This window comes from Brienomyrus brachyistius, unplaced genomic scaffold (assembly GCF_023856365.1).
Source record: "Brienomyrus brachyistius isolate T26 unplaced genomic scaffold, BBRACH_0.4 scaffold76, whole genome shotgun sequence".
NCBI lineage: Eukaryota > Metazoa > Chordata > Actinopteri > Osteoglossiformes > Mormyridae > Brienomyrus > Brienomyrus brachyistius.
The window spans coordinates 933,799-952,482 of NW_026042351.1; the positions used below are offsets into that span (position 1 = coordinate 933,799).

Consider the following 18,684-nt stretch of genomic DNA (forward strand, 5'->3'; position numbering starts at 1 on the left):
CAGCCAATAAGGGCAAAGTTGTGTCACGGAGGCAGTTCCAGTTTGTGCAGCCGGCTGAGAGGTTTTTTTTATTATTTTTGTTATTGAAGCTTTAAATTACAACAGAAGTAATAGCTGACCAGTGACCATTAACATTAACAAAACAAACAAGAACATTTACGAGACATTTACAAAATAAGCCAGGGGCACATAGTAGCGACATTTACAGTTATGCCGGCTGAAAGGTGCTGCACGATCTTACTTGCTCTCTGCACGTGCTGCACGATCTGTCACGATCGTCTTGTAGGTTTTTGTACCATGTGACTTGGTGACGTTAGGTGACGTTTTGCAGGGCCGGCTTTATGTCGGACAAAAGAAATCTAACCATGATGCAGTAATTCTAGAGGCAGCAAAGCAGACTAACCAAAGATCTCATAGTAAACAAAGGAATGTGATACTGCAGTTAAGTCTCAAAACAAAGCTTTTACAATGTTAAATAGTACTCACAACTTTCAGAATTTGATTGAGTACAAAAAGTTGCAGGCTAACGTAAGGAGGGTAGTTAAATGAGCAAAGAGGGAGTTTTGGAGGTCCTTCTGTAATTCAGTAGGACGGGAAACTGACATTAGTAAAGTCTGGGGAATGATAAAAAAGATGCATGAGATTAAAAGGGAGTATGGATATTCAGTTCTAAATGATAATAACATAATAACAGTTACAGATGGGGAAAAAGGCAAAATGTTAGTTTTGTGGTTTTTCATTCCCTGCTAAATCAGAAGTCAGAAGCCGCCGGTGTAGATCCAAATTCAGTCTTTATTGCAAACAAGTTACAACCAAGGCCGGACACTTAAAGTGTGTCCAGTACTGTTTTATACCTATTTTTATACAAGTTCTTATCATTTAACAATATCTCGTCACTTAAGCATCATCATTCCTTCAACCATTCACAATCATTGTTTTTTACATCAATCCACACCCCTAGGTGATAAGTTTGTCCATCATTTCTTTTACTGTTTGGTCCCTCAGCCGAACATAATGGTGGTGCGACCATCTCCAATTGGTTTTTTAAAAATGCTCAGTCGTGAACTTTTGGGGAACTCGGGCGAATACCTTCCTTCAGTAGCAAACCTTGGCAGCTTCAACCTGTTGCACATTGTCTAATTAGAGGGTTGATAATATATTTGTCATTCAACATAATGATAAGGCATAACACTAATAAAGGTGGATATTCATGCATTCAGGGCTAACATAAAGTAGCTAACAGAAAGTTTGAGGCTAATACAAGGTGCAAATACATACTCAATTGATTACATTGTGTTGATTACATTATAATGATTACATTGCAATGATTACATCACGGGAATTTGGCATGCTTTTTAATAATACCGTAATGATTATATTCTACATTGTATAGTGCTAAATAATATCCCATATATTTCCCCCCTTTGGGATTCTAAAGAGTCCCACACACAATTCTGTCCATCCAGCCTAGGAGGGAGGGCTAAAACCCTAAGATCTAGGGAAATTCCACTCCCAGCCCGCCACAGGCGCGGCCCCCCTTCGGGGTCCATGGCTGACATGGCTCACAAACTATCAACACTCAGAATCAACCAACAGCAATGAACTCCCCAGGATACATTGCATATATTATCAGGAATACATAATCTACCAGGAGTACATCACCTACCACAAGCTCATTACATAAACATATACGGCTAATGCAAAGATAACTGAAAGGTTAACTGATAACACTGTAGATTACTATAACAGGCACTCTGTCATGAGCAGGAAAGTCCCAGGTGTCGTGGGCAGCAGGCAGGCTGCAGCGTTTCCAACATGGAGTATTCACAGGCGGTACGGCCGAACTTCAGCTATGGGCAGGAGCGTATCCAAGGTGTCTATGTCGCCATCCGTTTCCGTGTTGGTCCAGGAGGTTGCCGCTCCAAACGGTCCTCCCACCACTCTAAACATTGCAGCTATAGTCGCCTGCTGAGACAGCGCTCTTCCCACTAGGGAGCGAACAAGAGGAACTACACAACAAAAGATTAGTAGCAAAGCAAGAATGAACACAGCACGCACACAGAGTGCTTTCATAAGGGCTTACTGCCAACTACCCCACATATTATAGCACCAGTCAAACAACCCGTCATGTTGTCCCGAATTTCTCGCCATCTCATCCTGTAACCCCTGCAACTTTCTCATACCCTCAGTAAATGAAACATCCAGGGCTGTATTAATGGGAATAAATGTACAGCACTGATCCCCGAACAGCACACACACTCCCCCTTTCTCTGCCAGGAGTCAATCCAGGGCCATCCTGTTCTGTCATGCCTTCAGACTGGTGGCCTGAAGCTGCTCCCCCAGAGATGCGAGTGCCTCCTGAGTATAGTTGGTAAACCTCTGCTGATTATAGTACAAATAATTTTTCCATTCCACATTTTTGTTAACAGTAGGCCAAATTAATATTGATTCAAACCCTGCAGCTATCTCACTTCTCACCTTATATTTGTCTGAAATGCCCCTCGGCTGGCATATGGCATCTATATACACACTGGGATCATCTTCGCAGCTCGTAACAAACCTGTGGGACCTAGAGGGCTGTTTGTCAGAGTAAATATCCACCTGGCTAGCTAACATCCCCCTAGTGCAGAGGCCTCCATAATTATTGGGGAGAGGAGGCCTCAATCCTCCCTCCTGACCACACAGCCACCACGTATCTGCCAGAGGTACGCTCTGGTTCTCTAATGCATCCAGCGGAATGCTCCATACTTCTCCATTCTGCACTTGGTCGCCTTTCACATCCCAAACAGTTCCACAGTTTCCCCCGGAGATCCCCACCTCCTCTGTCCCATTATTCTTAAAACACTCACAAGGAAGTCCCTTGAAAAAAACTCAATTTCTGCCCCATAATATATCGCTGTCCACCTTCCCAAGGCCTAAACTGTCCACCCTATAAGCATATTTAATATTTCCCTGGTATATCAGGCACCAATATGGACAGTACTGCATGCGCACTTTCGGACTAGATTTAAGTTTGCATACTTTATCAGGGGAATCAAACCATCCTGACACAGACCCTTCCAGACCCTTCTAACTCTCTCCATTCCCCAGTCTCCACACTGGTTATTAGTGGACTCCCTGAGCTGGAATCTCTGCACTCGCACACACCACACAATCCTCCTCCCTAATGAAGCAGCGGTGTATCAGCCCCTTTATACCACCAATTTCCACTATTATGTTTTGGTAACCCATCCTGGTTTACGTCATCTTGGGTATATCCTACAGTTTGCTCACTCTTCTCACTTCCATAGCTCCCACCTACATCTCTCCGCTTTCGCTCATTGTCACCTGAGAGGTTATTCAGCATCAGTGGACCAGGTCGAGTCAGTGAAGTCAGTTGTCCTGAACTCTCCTGTCTTGTGGTCCTGCTGCACACCCAGACCTGAAGGGCCTGGTATATCATTGGTAGAGTAGTAGTAGATATCTTTATTGCCATTTGCACAGGAACAGGTCAGTAGAAGTACATTGGAATTCTTGTGCGTATCTCCCAGAGTCATTTTAAAAAAATAGAGAGACAGAGGAGAAGAGATAGTTTTTTAAAACATTAAATAACATAATATAAAAAATGTAAATAATAAAAGCAGCCAACACACTAATTCCAGAACGTAATACAGTAAGTGGTTACACACTGTGTACAGATGCAGATACAGGATACAGAGTGCATGGCCTGGGTGTGTGAGTGAATTATTTCACAGAAATAATATCAAGACAGTATAATGTACAGAAAAGTGGAATATTGCACATGTTTGTTAGACTATTGCACTGAAAGAGTTATTTGACTACCTAAGAGAAAGAATGAAAGTGAGGCTGTAGTGCTCCGATGTGTCTGATTGCCTCTTTGGAGTGGTAACTGTCCAGGTAATGTCCACGGGGGAAGTGGGGGGCCTGTATTTCATACCCACTTTAATGTGCTTAGCCATCAGTCTAACTGTGGCTGGGATAAAGCTGTTGTAGAATCGTGTTTTGTAGGCGGTCATGCTCTCTGGCCTGCGGTGTCTTAGGTTGTATCATAAAGTTCTTCCTCCTAAACAGGCATAATGCTGGGTGATGTTGATCACTGAGTATGTTTTGAGTTTTCCTCCGACAGCATTGTGTATATAATGTGTCCAAAGAGGGGAGGTCAGAGCCAATGATCCTTTATCCTGCAGTTTTTACAACAACTCCTTGAAGAGATTTCCTCTCACTGCCACTGGTAAGGATACTTTCAGTGATTCCTCTATAGGTCTGTGTGAGAGGCTGACGTCTGAGTCCTCTATAAGCCTGTGTGGGGGGCCGACGTCCGAGTCCTCTATAAGCCTGTGTGAGGGGCTGACGTCTGAGTCCTCTATAGGTCTGTGTGAGAGGCTGACGTCTGAGTCCTCTATAAGCCTGTGTGGGGGGCCGACGTCCGAGTCCTCTATAGGCCTGTGCGAGGGGCCGGCGTCCGAGTCCTCTATAGGCCTGTGCGAGGGGCTGACCTCCGAGTCCTCTATAGGGGCTAGTCCGGACTCGGACGTCCGAGTCCTCTATTGGCCTGTGCGAGGGGCTGACGTCCGAGTCCTCTACAGGCCTGCGAGGGGCTGGCGTCCGCGTCCTCTATAGGCCTGTGTGAGGGGCGTCTGAGTCCACTATAGGCCTGTGTGAGGGGCTGACGTCTGAGTCCTCTATAGGCCTGTGCGAGGGGCTGACGTCCGAGTCCTCTATTGGCCTGTGCGAGGGGCGTCTGAGTCCTCTATAAGCCTGTGTGGGGGGCCGACGTCCGAGTCCTCTATAGGCCTGTGCGATGGGCTGACGTCCGAGTCCTCTATTGGCCTGTGCGAGGGGCTGATGTCCGAGTCCTCTATAGGCCTGTGCGAGGGGCTGACGTCCGAGTCCTCTATAGGCCTGTGCGATGGGCTGACCTCCGAGTCCTCTATAGGCCTGTGCGAGGGGCTGACCTCCGAGTCCTCTATAGGGGCTAGTCCTGACGTCCGAGTCTTCTACAGGCCTGTGTGAGGGGCTGACGTCCGAGTCCTCTATAGGCCTGTGTATACATCAAATATCATATATATCCATCCATCCATCCATTTTCCAAATCGTTTATCCTACTGGGTTGCGGGGGGTCCTTTCCCGGAGGCAATGGGCACGAGGCAGGGAACAACCCAGGACGGGGGGCCAGCCCATCACAGGGCACACTCACACACCATTCACTCACACATGCACACCTATGGGCAATTTAGTAACTCCAATTAGCCTCAGCATGTATTTGGACTGTGGGGGGAAACCGGAGTACCTGGAGGAAACCCCACAATGACATGGGGAGAACATGCAAACTCCACACACATGTGACCCCGGCGGAGATTCGAACCTGGGTCCCAGAGGTGTGAGGCAACAGTGCTAACCACTGCACCACCATGCCACCCCCAGGATAAAACATATAAAATGATAAACAATAAAAACTATACAATTAGGAAGCAATCAGTCCCGCGTACATGATCAGCCAGAAAATACTTGCATTCATCTAAACTTTTATAAACTTTAAACTGCCTTTGCTTGCTGGCCTGTGGGCTGATGGACAAACTTGAATGCCTTGCAGGATAGGATAGGATGCACATTCTTTATTGTCCATTAAATCCCTCTATCAAGTGTCAATAGGCTCCAAACAACCAAATGTAATGAAAGAATATTTAAAAAAAGGGAAAAACATACAGAAATAACCAAAAATAAAAAAATTGTAAATAAATAAAGACTAACCAAAGTAACTTTACTGTCCCCGTCAGTTATCAGTCATCAGTCAGTCATCACCCTGACTAAACTGTATAATGAGCAGATAGGACTGTCTCTACATGGTTAGATTGTGTTTAATACAACAACTGGAATACCGCATACAAGGCACAAAAGCACTGTGGGGAATAGAGCATTATGGGAACAGTAGTCCTATTATTACACCTCCTCCTTTTAGCTTAAGTCAAATGTGCTGTGTACCTTTTGACATTAATTTCTGTTACTGCTATCAACAACCTCCTTCTCTCTCTCTCTCTCTCTCTCTCTCTCTTCTACTGAACTTCCCTCTTTGTTCACAAGTCCATTCTGTCAGGTGGTTTTCCAGTCAACTTGACTTAGTAACAGTCCCTGTAGGCCAAAGATGACCTTTACAGTCTCTACAACATATGGTCTAGGAGTATCTGCAGGTCTGACGACTCCCAGCAGTCCCTTCTGTGCTAATCCAAACTGTCTGACCAGATGTCAGTTCTGCGAGAGGTCTGGAGTGGAGTCTGCGGTTGTAGTGTTTTGCCTGCTGACGCCTTCTCTCCTCATCCTGCTTGCGAAAAACTTGCAGATCTGGCCATTTAGGACCCAGCTGTCCACCATCTGGCTAATCTGTGCTGTGATACCGGGCCACCATACTGACAGTGTAGCTCTGGCTCGGCATTTTGTAATTCCCTGATAGCCTTCATGCAGACGCTGAAGAACATCCGCTCTCAAGGGGGGAGGTATCACAAGTCCTTCTCCCTTCATGAGAAGGTCGTGAACAAGGTGAAAATCCATTGTGCGCTGCCAGTATGGTTTAATGTCTGGATCTAACTTACATCTCTCTGGCCATTCTGTGAAACAGTGGTTTGTCACTTGTCTGCATACGTCGTCTTCTTTCTGCACTGTCTTTATCTCCTCCAGCCTTTTGTCTCCACGTCTTTCTCTAGCTGAAGATGCCGTTCAATCAAAATGAATATTTTACTCACTTATCTTTTGGTCTTTTATGATTCTATGTGTACCACCTCCAAATTATTTTGAAGATTTGAATTTCATTGTATCCAAATTAATTTGGAACGGCAGACAACCCAGGAAACGGTTCTCAGTTTTACAGCGCACCAAATCAGACCGTGGCCTCGCCCTCCCTGATTTTAAGCTCTAGCATTGGGCATTTCAAATTAGGGCTATGCGCACTTGGACAGACGCAGGCAGTGTAGTGTCGTGGAGAGGTATTGAATCGGCTATAGTGCATCCCCACGGACTCCAGGACTTACCTTTCCCAGGGATAGGTCTTCGTAAATCACGACACAAACTTGGTTGTATCTTTTCATCCACCTTAGCTGCATGGTACAACGCTGAAAAAGTAATAGGTCAACAATCTCCTTTATGGAACAATTTCCACTTTCTGTCAGACTATAAAGCTTTTGTTTGTCCCCCCTGGTCATCCAAGGGGGTTTTCACATTTTCTAATACGTTTGATGCGAATGTTGTGCGCACATTCCAGGACATTCAAAAAGAATACAGTCTGCCTGGCTTCTCATTTTTCTTCTACCTCAGGCTACAATCCACAATGAAGGCCTATGTTGTGCCATGGAATTCTGTCTTAGATGATCACCCAATGTTTAGCTTTGTGACAACATTATTGTCCATAATGACAACAGAGGATAAAACTAGACAGGATACACAAAGCCCAGCAAACAAAATTTACTCAAAATAGTACCGACTCCTGAGAAACAAATGCTGCTGTTTTACTTTGCCTTTCCACTAATACACATTAAACACCAAAAAATAAAAAAACAAAAAAATCTCACCTAACCTTCCCAGGGAGCGATCAGGGAGTCACATCTCCACCATATACTGGTGAAATCCTGCCGACTGCGTCAAATCTGTAGCGGTTAGGGAGGAAGCAGAGAGGGACACAGAAATGGAGACCCGACTACGCCACTCTGGGAAATTCACCCAGAGAATTAAGTACAGGAGTTTGCAACCCACTCCGATATAAAAGGACACAGATTCGTAATCACCGCCTGGGGGACGTGAAGACCATGAACACTGCCTTTATTATTTTGCTTCCAGTTAACACTCCAAAGGAAAAACCAAACAGCAAACAAATTACTACCCACAAATGGTACAAATCAAATCATGTTAGAATAACACTCCAATCACACAAAGAAACCCAAACCCAGCAGCTATTACCTTGGGGTGGGGGGACACACTGTCAGAAGGTACTCCATGGGGTCAGCACATCACATGGCGTAGATACACACACCAGGGGGGTGGGCTAAGAAGGCAGAGCGACCACGACCACGACCTAACCCCCCCCCCAAACCAGATCCTCACCACCCAACACCAAGCCTCCCCAACGGCGCCCCACGGTTTACGTACAACAAACTAAACAAAACACATAAATACTTAATACTAATTAAACAGGAAACCCGAAAACAAAATAAACGAAACAAAAGCAGAAAACACAGCAGGACAAAACAGCAGCAATTGCAGTGGCTCAGTATCCCGCCGGCTGCCTGGCTCACGCCGGTCCGGGACACTCCACCAAATCGCCATCCACTGACTGAGTACAAGCGCTATTAAAAGGGAACCTTAAAACGGGAAACAACTGCAAGTGGCTAGGTTACCAAGCCCTCGCAAACTGCAGCGATGGAGATACCCACAACTTTGAAAAAGGAGATACTGGCACATGGAGAGTCGCGTCACTGGTTACAGGGCGGTCCAACAGACAACTACAACTGGATCTTATATACGCACGCTGGCCACAACAATTAATCAATCAATTTAACAAAATCACGATACCTTAAGAGATCGCACCCTCCAGCTCCATCTCACTACAATAGTTACTACTCTCGCTGCTGAAGGTTTATACAAACAAGATTAATTCAGTGAGGAACCTCCCTCAAAGGTACAACGGCAAACACCCGCCTGCTTCAGATCACAGGCCCAAGTTCTGAATCACTATTCTACCAACACACAGGTAGAAGATGAAGAACTCTCCTCAAAGTAGTGCTGTCAGTTGGACCTTGTAACATGAATAATCATAGTGGAGAGTTACAATTTTATAATTTTAATGGGAAGATGTGAGATTTTTATTGGGGGGGGGGGGGGTCCCACTTTCAGAAACAGCCAGTGAGACTCGTTTACCTCAATCCTTCTGACCATGTGAGTCTCATTAATGAAACCGTATCTTAAGCCCAGCCGGAGCCCACCTCCCCAAGGGTACACTCTACTTTCCCAGAAAATACCAAGATGGATTCAAATTCAACTCCGAAACCTACTGTCAGTTTTTAGAAGACACTTTCTTCAAGCAGTGGTACAGGAAACAGTCAGCATCTTTCAGCAGGACCATGATTTTTATGCAGGACAATGCTCCATCGCATGCATCGAAGTACTCCACTGCATGGCTAGTCAGTAAAGGCCTTAAGGATGACAGAATAATGACATAATCACCTGACATAATCCCTATTGAGAACTTGTGGGCCCTGCTTAAACGGGAGATTTACAGTGAAGGAAAGCAGTACAGCTCTCTGAACAGTATCTGGGAGGCTGTGGTTGCTGCTGCACAAAAAGTTTATTGTCAACAGATCAAGAAAATACCAGATTCCATGAATGGAAGACTTATTGCTGTTCAGGAGCCGGACTGCTTGGGGGAAGAAGCTATTGCACAGTCGTGCAGACCTGCTCCTGATGCTGCAGAATCTTCTTCCGGATGGAAGAGGGGTAGTAGACAGTTGGTGGGTATTGTGCAGTTTGGGGATTTGCGTTGGTGTTTTTGGGCTCATCATCCCAGGTCCTGCGGACCCATACATGCTGGTGCTGAGCTCTGTTACTGATATTCTTAAGTATTATTTTTAATAATTGATGCACTTGCACTCGATCTTTGATACAATGTTTTGTCGCTTTTAATCTTTCCAAGCACTTTGCATACCGGGGCGACGCCCAGCACCGTACAGTGTCAATCTGCTTCCTCATTTGTATGTCGTTTTGATAAAAGCTTCTGATAAATAAGTAAAATGTAAGTCAGTATAAATGTATATACAACAGTAACTATGGTAGATTTCTCTCTGGTAGGTCTCTCTGACCTTACTGCCCTGGGAGAAAAGCCCAGTGTAACATGGGCTAAAATGTAAATGTGTAGTTTTTTAGATCTTAATCTGAAAATCCGTTCTTCGTTTTCCCAGAAGGTGGCAGCACATGATCACTGCAAAACTGCAAGCTTGGCTTGTCGCTTTGTATACAATAGTGCGCTATCCGTATATTAAAAATACTACATAATTACATACATCAATCAATATCAAGAACAGAAAGATGCCCACACAATATACCAAAATCTTAAAATCCCCCTTGGCTGCATGTTACGCTGTAGTTTGGTTTGTCTAAGCTCCACACTTTCCCAGAATTACCCTGGACTGCTTCCAGTACGGAAGCCCAAAGAATCAGACACGAAGCTCACATAACTTGGCAAGAGGCCCCTGAATTACCTGAAGTGGATGGAGTTTTCACCTCGGCGCATGGGGATTCAGAGCAGACACAAATGAGCGCGAACCCATGTGTGATTTACAGTAAAAGGTGACTGAACACAATACACAGCCTCTGTAGTGTCTCCACTGTCCAGCAGGGGGTGCCACATGAAAGCTGCCCAGCAGGAGTAAACAGGTTTCCGGAGATGATGCATTGCAGTCCCACAGTCCTCTAGTCTTAAGTGCTCAAATTTTGTGGTGCCTCTATACCTTAGTCTCATAGTCCATAGTGCCCAATTCCCCTTTGCCCCACTTCCATGATCCACAAGTCCCTAGTCTCCTTGTTTCTTAGTCCCATAGTCCCTAACACTGTAGCCCCTTTTCCCCTGGTCCCCTATTCCCTTAGTCCCATAGTCTCCTAGTCCTGTGGCCCCTAATACCATAGTCCACTACTCCTTGGTCCCCCAGTTCCTACTCCCTATTCACCTTGTATTAAGCAGGGAGCAGGATTCTGAGGCCATCTGATATGCTTTACAATGAAGCTGTGCTAAAACCAGTATATGCATGAGGGTGTTTGCGCTGCCCTGCACTAGACTGGCTGTTCCTGTAAATCACTTATATGGAAGTGCCTGTGGAACACAGATAAAATCCACATGTCTGAGGTGGCTGGCATCTGGTCTTTCTCATGTGTCAGGCCTGCGATGCAGCATTCAAACACATGGTCTCCTTTTACAGCCAGCAGGTTACGCAAACGTACCGCTCAATCGGGGCCATGCGGACAGCTGTCTGCCATCTCTGATTGGCCGTCGAGTCTACGGACCCCAAAGGTTAAACTGGACACTGGCAGGCGTGTCTGATTCATCAGATTCCCGTCTGCTGGGTTGGGCAGCATCACATTGAGGAAGAACCTCATTGTGTTTTCAGCTACCTGGCATTAGGAGCTGATTACTTCAAGTCATTAGGACTTTTTTCATAGAGATTCTCTAGCTGAACAAGTAGAGTGTTGCATTTATGATGCATTGGTCATGGGTTCAAATCCCCCAAGAATATGCATAAAACATAACCCTTCCCACTGCTGTAAGTCACTTTGGGTAAACAAGTCTGGTAAATGCAAAAGTGTTTCTACAAGTGATACAACAGCATGCCCTACTGGTCAGATTAAAATGCTGTTTGGATATATTCCATTTCATAATGTGGCTTCTGATTATAACATCAATGTGTAATAGGAATTGATTGGAAACGTATTCACTACTTCTTTTACAAATGTATTTATCTGGACGAATTGGTCCAATTGATCTCTCTTACCTTAGACCCCTGGGAGAAAAGCTTAGTGTCCATGGGGTTAAATGTAAATGGATATTCTATGTGATGAGTAATATAATCTGGGTTAAGGACGACTCAGATGCAGTAGCTCTGGGAAAGACACAGGCTTTATTAAGGGAATACAGCAAACAACACTTGGAACAACGATGACGGAGCTGAGGAACCATGAGAGCAGGAACATTTATACACAGTAATCACCGATGGGAGAGAGGTGTAGGAGGCTAACAGATCAGGGTGGAGAACGTCAATGATGGGATACAGCTGGGGAGGGTTAGGAGAGTTACGGAGGGCATTTAGTGACCTCTGCTGGCTCAATTGGGAGGAGACGGGATAGATCGTCACAAGTACTAAGATGTGATGCATCCATCTTCCAAACACTTATCACAAGGGTATCCCAGAGCCAATTACAGGAAACGCAGGGCACAAAGCTGGGGTCCACCATGGATAGAATGCCATTTAATCACAAGGCACACTCACAGTTATGGAGTCCGGACAATTTACAGATGCCTGTCTGAGTCGCTGCAGGAAGAAACCCATGTGGGATAAAGAGAGCAAACAAACGCCACACAGACAGTGTAGGAGAAGGATGGAAACATTCAACACTGCAGCTGCAAGGCAGCCCTGTTACCCACTGAGTCGCCCCTCACTGGATTCTCATGGTTAAAACAGGACAACATGCCCAATACATTCAAAATGCACATGTGGAGGATTTCAGCCATATGGTTTTGAGTAACTTCTACACCCACGTACCATGTGTGAGATGGAGCCGGCCAGTTCCTCTTATGGTCCAATTCTGCTCATGCGTTACTAAGATTATGGTACTTAGGTCCTCCATCCATCAGATCCTCTTCTCACTGTGGTCATGCTCATCCACTCTGGACACCGTACGCTTGGTAAAAGACTCTCATCTCTGTATCCTTGGTAGCGAAAGAAAAAGGGGGTTTGCTGAACTAGATGGGCTGAGACTGGAAACAAAGAGGATCGTGAGGGATCACAAATGGGAGGACTGGCAACCGGGAAGGTCACAGGCAGCAGGAAGGTTTAACATCAATGACCGGACTGGGGCTGACGAGACAAATAGATACTTAAATGCAAAGACTAACGAGGGGCAACAAGCAACAGGCATGAATCATCAGGGTCACGCTAATGAGGAGACAGGAGGGTCAGGCAGGTGTGATGGGTAGGACATGACAGTGGTCATGTGACACGGGCTGTTACTGTCACCATGAGGAAGCGCAGGAATGTAAACAGCTTGGAAAAGGCAGCTGGTGTTTTTCTCCTTTATTTCTGTGTGAGCCTATAGTGGATCCCGTGTTGGATGGGATCCTGTCTCTACTGCGTGTCAGTCGTAAGCGGATCACACTTCTTACCGTTAGGGGGATGCCTGTGGTTTACAGTGGCTTGCAAAAGTATTCGGCCCCCTTGAACTTTTCCACATTTTGTCACATTACAGCCACAAACATGAATCAATTTCATTGGAATTCCACGTGAAAGACCAATACAAAGTGGTGTACACGTGAGAAGTGGAACGAAAATCATATATGATTCCAAACATTTTTTACAAATAAATAACTGCAAAGTGGGGTGTGCGTAATTATTCAGACCCCTTTGGTCTGAGTGCAGTCAGTTGCCCATAGACATTGCCTGATGAGTGCTAATGACTAAATAGAGTGCAACTGTGTGTAATCTAATGTCAGTACAAATACAGCTGCTCTGTGACGGCCTCAGAGGTTGTCTAAGAGAATATTGGGAGCAAAAACACCATGAATTCCAAAGAACACACCAGACAGGTCAGGGATAAAGTTATTGAGAAATTTAAAGCAGGCTTAGGCTACAAAAAGATTTCCAAAGCCTTGAACATCCCACGGAGCACTGTTCAAGCGATCATTCAGAAATGGAAGGAGTATGGCACAACTGTAAACCTACCAAGACAAGGCCGTCCACCTGAACTCACAGGCCGAACAAGGAGAGCACTGATCAGAAATGCAGCCAAGAGGCCCATGGTGACTCTGGACGAGCTGCAGAGATCTACAGCTCAGGTGGGGGAATCTGTCCATAGGACAACTATTAGTTACAGGACAACCTGTAGCAGGACTTGTAGTCTTTCAGGCACTCGGCCCCAGATTTTTAATTACTTTGACTTTATATCTGAATCCGAATGTGGCCATTAGCAATTTCATATATATATGTATATATTCAGGACGCTAATTGTCGCACTGCCTTTATTGTTATTTATTCTATTCTACTGCCTTTATTGGCCCTACTACCCCATTTCGTTGTGCTCATACACAATGACAGTAAAGTTGACTTTGACTTATGAAGTGAGAAGGCCATGGATAGAGAAGTTGTGCTAATGCTAACTGTGACTACGGCGGTCAGATTTATTGGACCCAGCTGATGACTCCTATGACTCCCTAAGACTTTTGCACAGTACTGTATATATCTCAGGATTCCTAATGAAACAGGATTTATGTGATTTTTTTCTGGTAATTGGTAATCACCTACACTACTTGATGATGATCAGGTGCTTTTCTGTTGTTGTACTAACGTGCCTTATTAAGATTTTATGTTATTTATGTTTACTTAGTTAATATATGATTAATTTGATTATGTTATTATCTTTACTAAGTTACCTCAGGACCGCTGTAGGTTTTGAGTTAATAAACGGTCTGCCATCTGCCGCCCCCTGCTGGCCAAAGCGTCGCCGCTGCGATATCAGGCTGCTGCGCTCAGTGAGCAGAGAGCGCGGATTAAGTCTGTTACTCAGTTACGTTCTGGGCAGCGCGGAACCGGGACATTAATGGGATAGAATAGGAAGCCTTTATTGTCAGTGTACAGGTAGCAAATACAATATATAGACAGAAATATAAAATATACATATAGAGGGGAGGGGAAAAGCTCCCCCCACTCATCAGGCTTAGATTTCATTACATTTTATTTTTTTCAGAATCAGAATTCACTCTATTGGTACAACTGCATGTACTATGAATTTGTTTTGGCAGTTTTGGTGCATTTACAGACAACATAGAACATAAGTCAGAGAAAAACAGTCATTTTGTATGTTTGTTCAGCTTACAGAACCCAATTATTAACATACGTCACACTTCAGACAGAGTAAAAAGGGTTATACTGGTTATAAAGCAGAGATTTTACCTTTTTGCCACGGAGAAGCAGCGACATGTGAGACTCTGATAAGGTAAAAATGATTCCTCCAGCACACAGTGAGCTATCCCAGCATGCACAGCGACACGGGGGGGTTTGGATAAACCCAAAACTCTGGATTGAGGGGTTCAGTGAATGAGGAGGTGAATCTGTACAGGAGGGTCAGTCCATCAGAGGAGACTCTGTAGAAGGACAGAGCACCAGCCCCCCAGTCCAGATACACTCCTACTCTGCGGGAGCCTGAGGGCTCTATGGGTATGAGAGTCGGTTTATTATTGTGCAGGACAGAGTAACTGTTAGTATTACAGTACAGACTCCATGACTTGTCATTGAATCCAAGCCCACAGTCACTCCCTCCTTTCCTCCTGATCCCTTTATAAGTCACTGCTATCCAGGCTCCATTTCCACTCCACTCAGCCTCCCAGTAACAGCGACCAGTCAGACTCTCTCTCCACAGAACTTGGCTCCATCTGTCAAATCTCTCTGGATGATCAGGATATGGCTGCTCTGCCCCCCCTGTCACCTTCCTGTCCCCCCCCCCCGACAGAGACACTTCTCTGCTGTTGGGGTCCAGCGTCAGCTGGCAGGAGTCTGTAGGCAAGAGGAAGAGCGATTGATGCCATGACAAAGCCCAGCATCTCCATCATTATCACTGTCACACCTCACACACTCACTCACACAGAACTCGCTCCAATACACACATTTTATTCCCAATATACTCATGTAGCCGCCCGAGTCTGCGGCGCTCCGGCTGCCCCCTGCGCTGTGAGACACGCCGCGCTGAGAGACTCGCTGGGGCCAAACTGCACTTTAGCCTGCGCTCTATTATTCTGTACGATACATAAAATATAAAAAGTCTAATATGTGAATTACCTCAGGAAATGTTGGTCGCCCGCGCGACGCCGGTGGGAAGACGCGCCGAAATGACGCGCATGTTAAACTAATAGGCTTAATTACAGGTAAATAAAATTACAAACAGCATTCATCAAACATATTAACCATAAAATTACACAACAAAGATTACCACTAAAAGTGAGTTTGTCTTTAGGTCACAATATGAACGTCTTTTAATCCACTTTGGACACACACCTCTCTCCAGCAGCGCGCCGACTCGACGCTCCCAACGCGGACGCATCTAGGCTGGTTCTCCGCAAAGCGCAGCACTCGCGTATTACACCGCGTATGCGTACATGGAAACGTTCATATTTCTCTGGTCAAGCTGTGTACTTTGCACATGCGCACGTGTCCTATTTAAGTATTAGTAGTAATTCTGATATTCCCTGCACACGTACCACAGCCGCGAGGTCTGTGTATGTTTCCCTACGTTTTACAAATTCAGAGCGGCAGTTCACGGGGCTGCCAGCTTTGATCAACTGGCTGGTGTGAGATTTTCAATTTGGTCAACAAGTCTGCACACATATGCATACGCATTTATATGTATGTAACAGTTTTATTACCGTGCAAATTGGCTGTAGGGTTTGCAAACTACCCCAATCCTCATCAAAATCATCTATGTTGGCGTTTAAAGACAAATTTGGAGTGCGGCAGGCGGTCGTCCGCGGAGGAGTAAAATGCATCATAAAAGTCTATACAAACACGTCCGCTTATACGTGCGCGGAGAGGTACCAGTCTGGCTGCCACGTTTTCTGTGTTGATTCCGGCTTCGTCTGTGCACTTACATGAGGATAACAAGACGCATGCGCGACGTGCAGTGCCACCAGAAATTGGGGTGGCAGTATGGTCACGTTTTGTCACGGAACATTGTCTTTACTAACGGTACAGATAGTATTAAAGTAGCATCTGATTTTTTTAAGAATGAGTGTCCAGAAGAGCTGTATATTTTCACAGACAAGAAAAGAAATATTCCGAACACTATTGTGTCCTTCTTTGTACAGCGTCTTCAAAATTTAATGGCAGTATAAGTTTCTAAGAAAGCAGTGTCATGCGTACAAGGTACAATGAAATTCTAACCTGAAATTCTTACTTGCCTACTTTCATGAGCAGCATTATTTTTCATACAGTTCCATCCATCCATCGATTTTTCTGACACTTATCTAATATATAACATATAATCTATTTGTGTGTGTGTGTGTGTGTGTGCGGTTATATATATTATATATATATCCATCCATTTTCCAAACCGCTTATCCTACTGGGTCGCGGGGGGTCCGGAGCCTATCCCGGAAGCAATGGGCACGAGGCAGGGAACAACCCAGGATGGGGGGCCAGCCCATCGCAGGGCACACTCACACACCAGTCACTCACACATGCACACCTATGGGCAATTTAGTAACTCCAACTAGCCTCAGCGTGTCTTTGGACTGTGGGGGGAAACCGGAGTACCCAGAGGAAACCCCACAACGACATGGGGAGAACATGCAATCTTTGTCATCGTCTACTGGATATAAAATATCTTCAAACTGGATAATAAACAGATCAATCTTGAGAAATAAAGTAGCTATTTTAAATATAGAATAATTAACTGACTTACACTGGAACAGACCCAATACAGAAAAACGTATTGCAATAATAACATCATGTAGCAAAATTTGTCAGAAGGTTTAGTAGTGACTTGGCTCGAATCGGAAGAGATGAAGAAAACAAAATTATAAATGAGATTTACTGCTTTAACCTGCAAACCAGTCATTCGTCTTACTGATACAGAAAAAATTGTAGGAGGTGACTTACAGAATAAATTGTATGATTATATATAAACATAAGGCAGAAGGAGCCTTTGTTAGATTGTGGCAAAAATGGCTTGAACAAGGTGAGCAGAACTCAGCCTATTTCTTTAGGCTAGAAAGTCAGCAAGCCTATCATCAAGCTAACCATGACTATGTATAGTTATTGCAGTCACTGGATGATTAAATAAAACCAGACAGTAGTAAAACTGCATATAGTTCACAGTACATGGTAAACAAACCAAGCGGGCTTGTAGCTCTAATCAAAGCGTGTTCTTCAGAGTGCCGTCTTGACTCCTTGTACAACATTTAATGCCACAACCTCATACTAACAAGTGAGACTGGAAACGAAGGAACCGACCAAGATGGTTTTCTCGCACTGCCCCCCGGTGGACATGACCTTCAGTCCTCCAGATAGATGTAAACTACGCACGCAAGTGTAGTCGTGCCGTGTGAAGTCATGGCCCTAAAGCACAGACTTAGGAGATGTTCAGTGTCACAGCCAGTTTGGGTAAGACTGCAGGTGCCGTCTTAGGCAATATTAATGAATCTGAAAAAAAGTACAGTCAGCGAATGCACAAAAAGGGCAAATGTGAGGGAAGGAAGCCCCCCCCCCCCCCCCCCCGGACCTCACTGCTCATAGATACTGTAGCTCACACAAGATAAGGATGCAGATAAAAGGTTTTGATGAGCTGTTACTGAGTGATACCAAAAGTTCCTGCTACCCAAACAAAGCGAGGGCAGTTTCCCAGCTTTCAGCATTACAGTGCATGATGACACCTAGGACAGGCTGGGCTCTTACCCCACCGCCCGCCGCTGACTTGGTTTGGATCCCCTGCTGTAGCTACAGCCCACACTAGGCAGTGAGGAGCAGCCCCAGTGTCAGCCATTCCTGCTCTGACTGACTTCAGGGGGAACAAAGTGCATCAAAGCCCACAGCTACTCTCTCTCTCATCTGACTCCAGTTGTGTGTCACCTACACACTGGGTCAGACAATGTGTTTAATACATTAAACTGATCTTTACTGAATATCAGGTCTGTGGCTGGAAAATCATTATTAATGACTGATTTTAATATCAAGATAAACCTTGATTTTTATGCGTTAAACTGAAATGGGGTCAAATGAAAACTATGCAGCAGCCCTGATCAAACCAGCTACTCCTACCTGCCCTTTATCAGTGAGACTAGAGCACTTAGGGAAGGAGGTGGAGCCGCCGCCTTATTTAATGGGTTTGAATTATTTTTACAAGTCAGGCACTACTTTCTGTCAGAAGGGTAATTATGAATCTGAATGAACAGAA

General features: G+C 45.0%; 1 protein-coding gene across 1 annotated transcript in view; it reads right to left on the reverse strand.

The window, feature by feature from the left end:
• Window positions 1-18,684, reverse strand: part of LOC125726803 (uncharacterized) — an 89,304-nt gene that overhangs the window by 3,368 nt on the left and 67,252 nt on the right. The window lies entirely within an intron of this gene.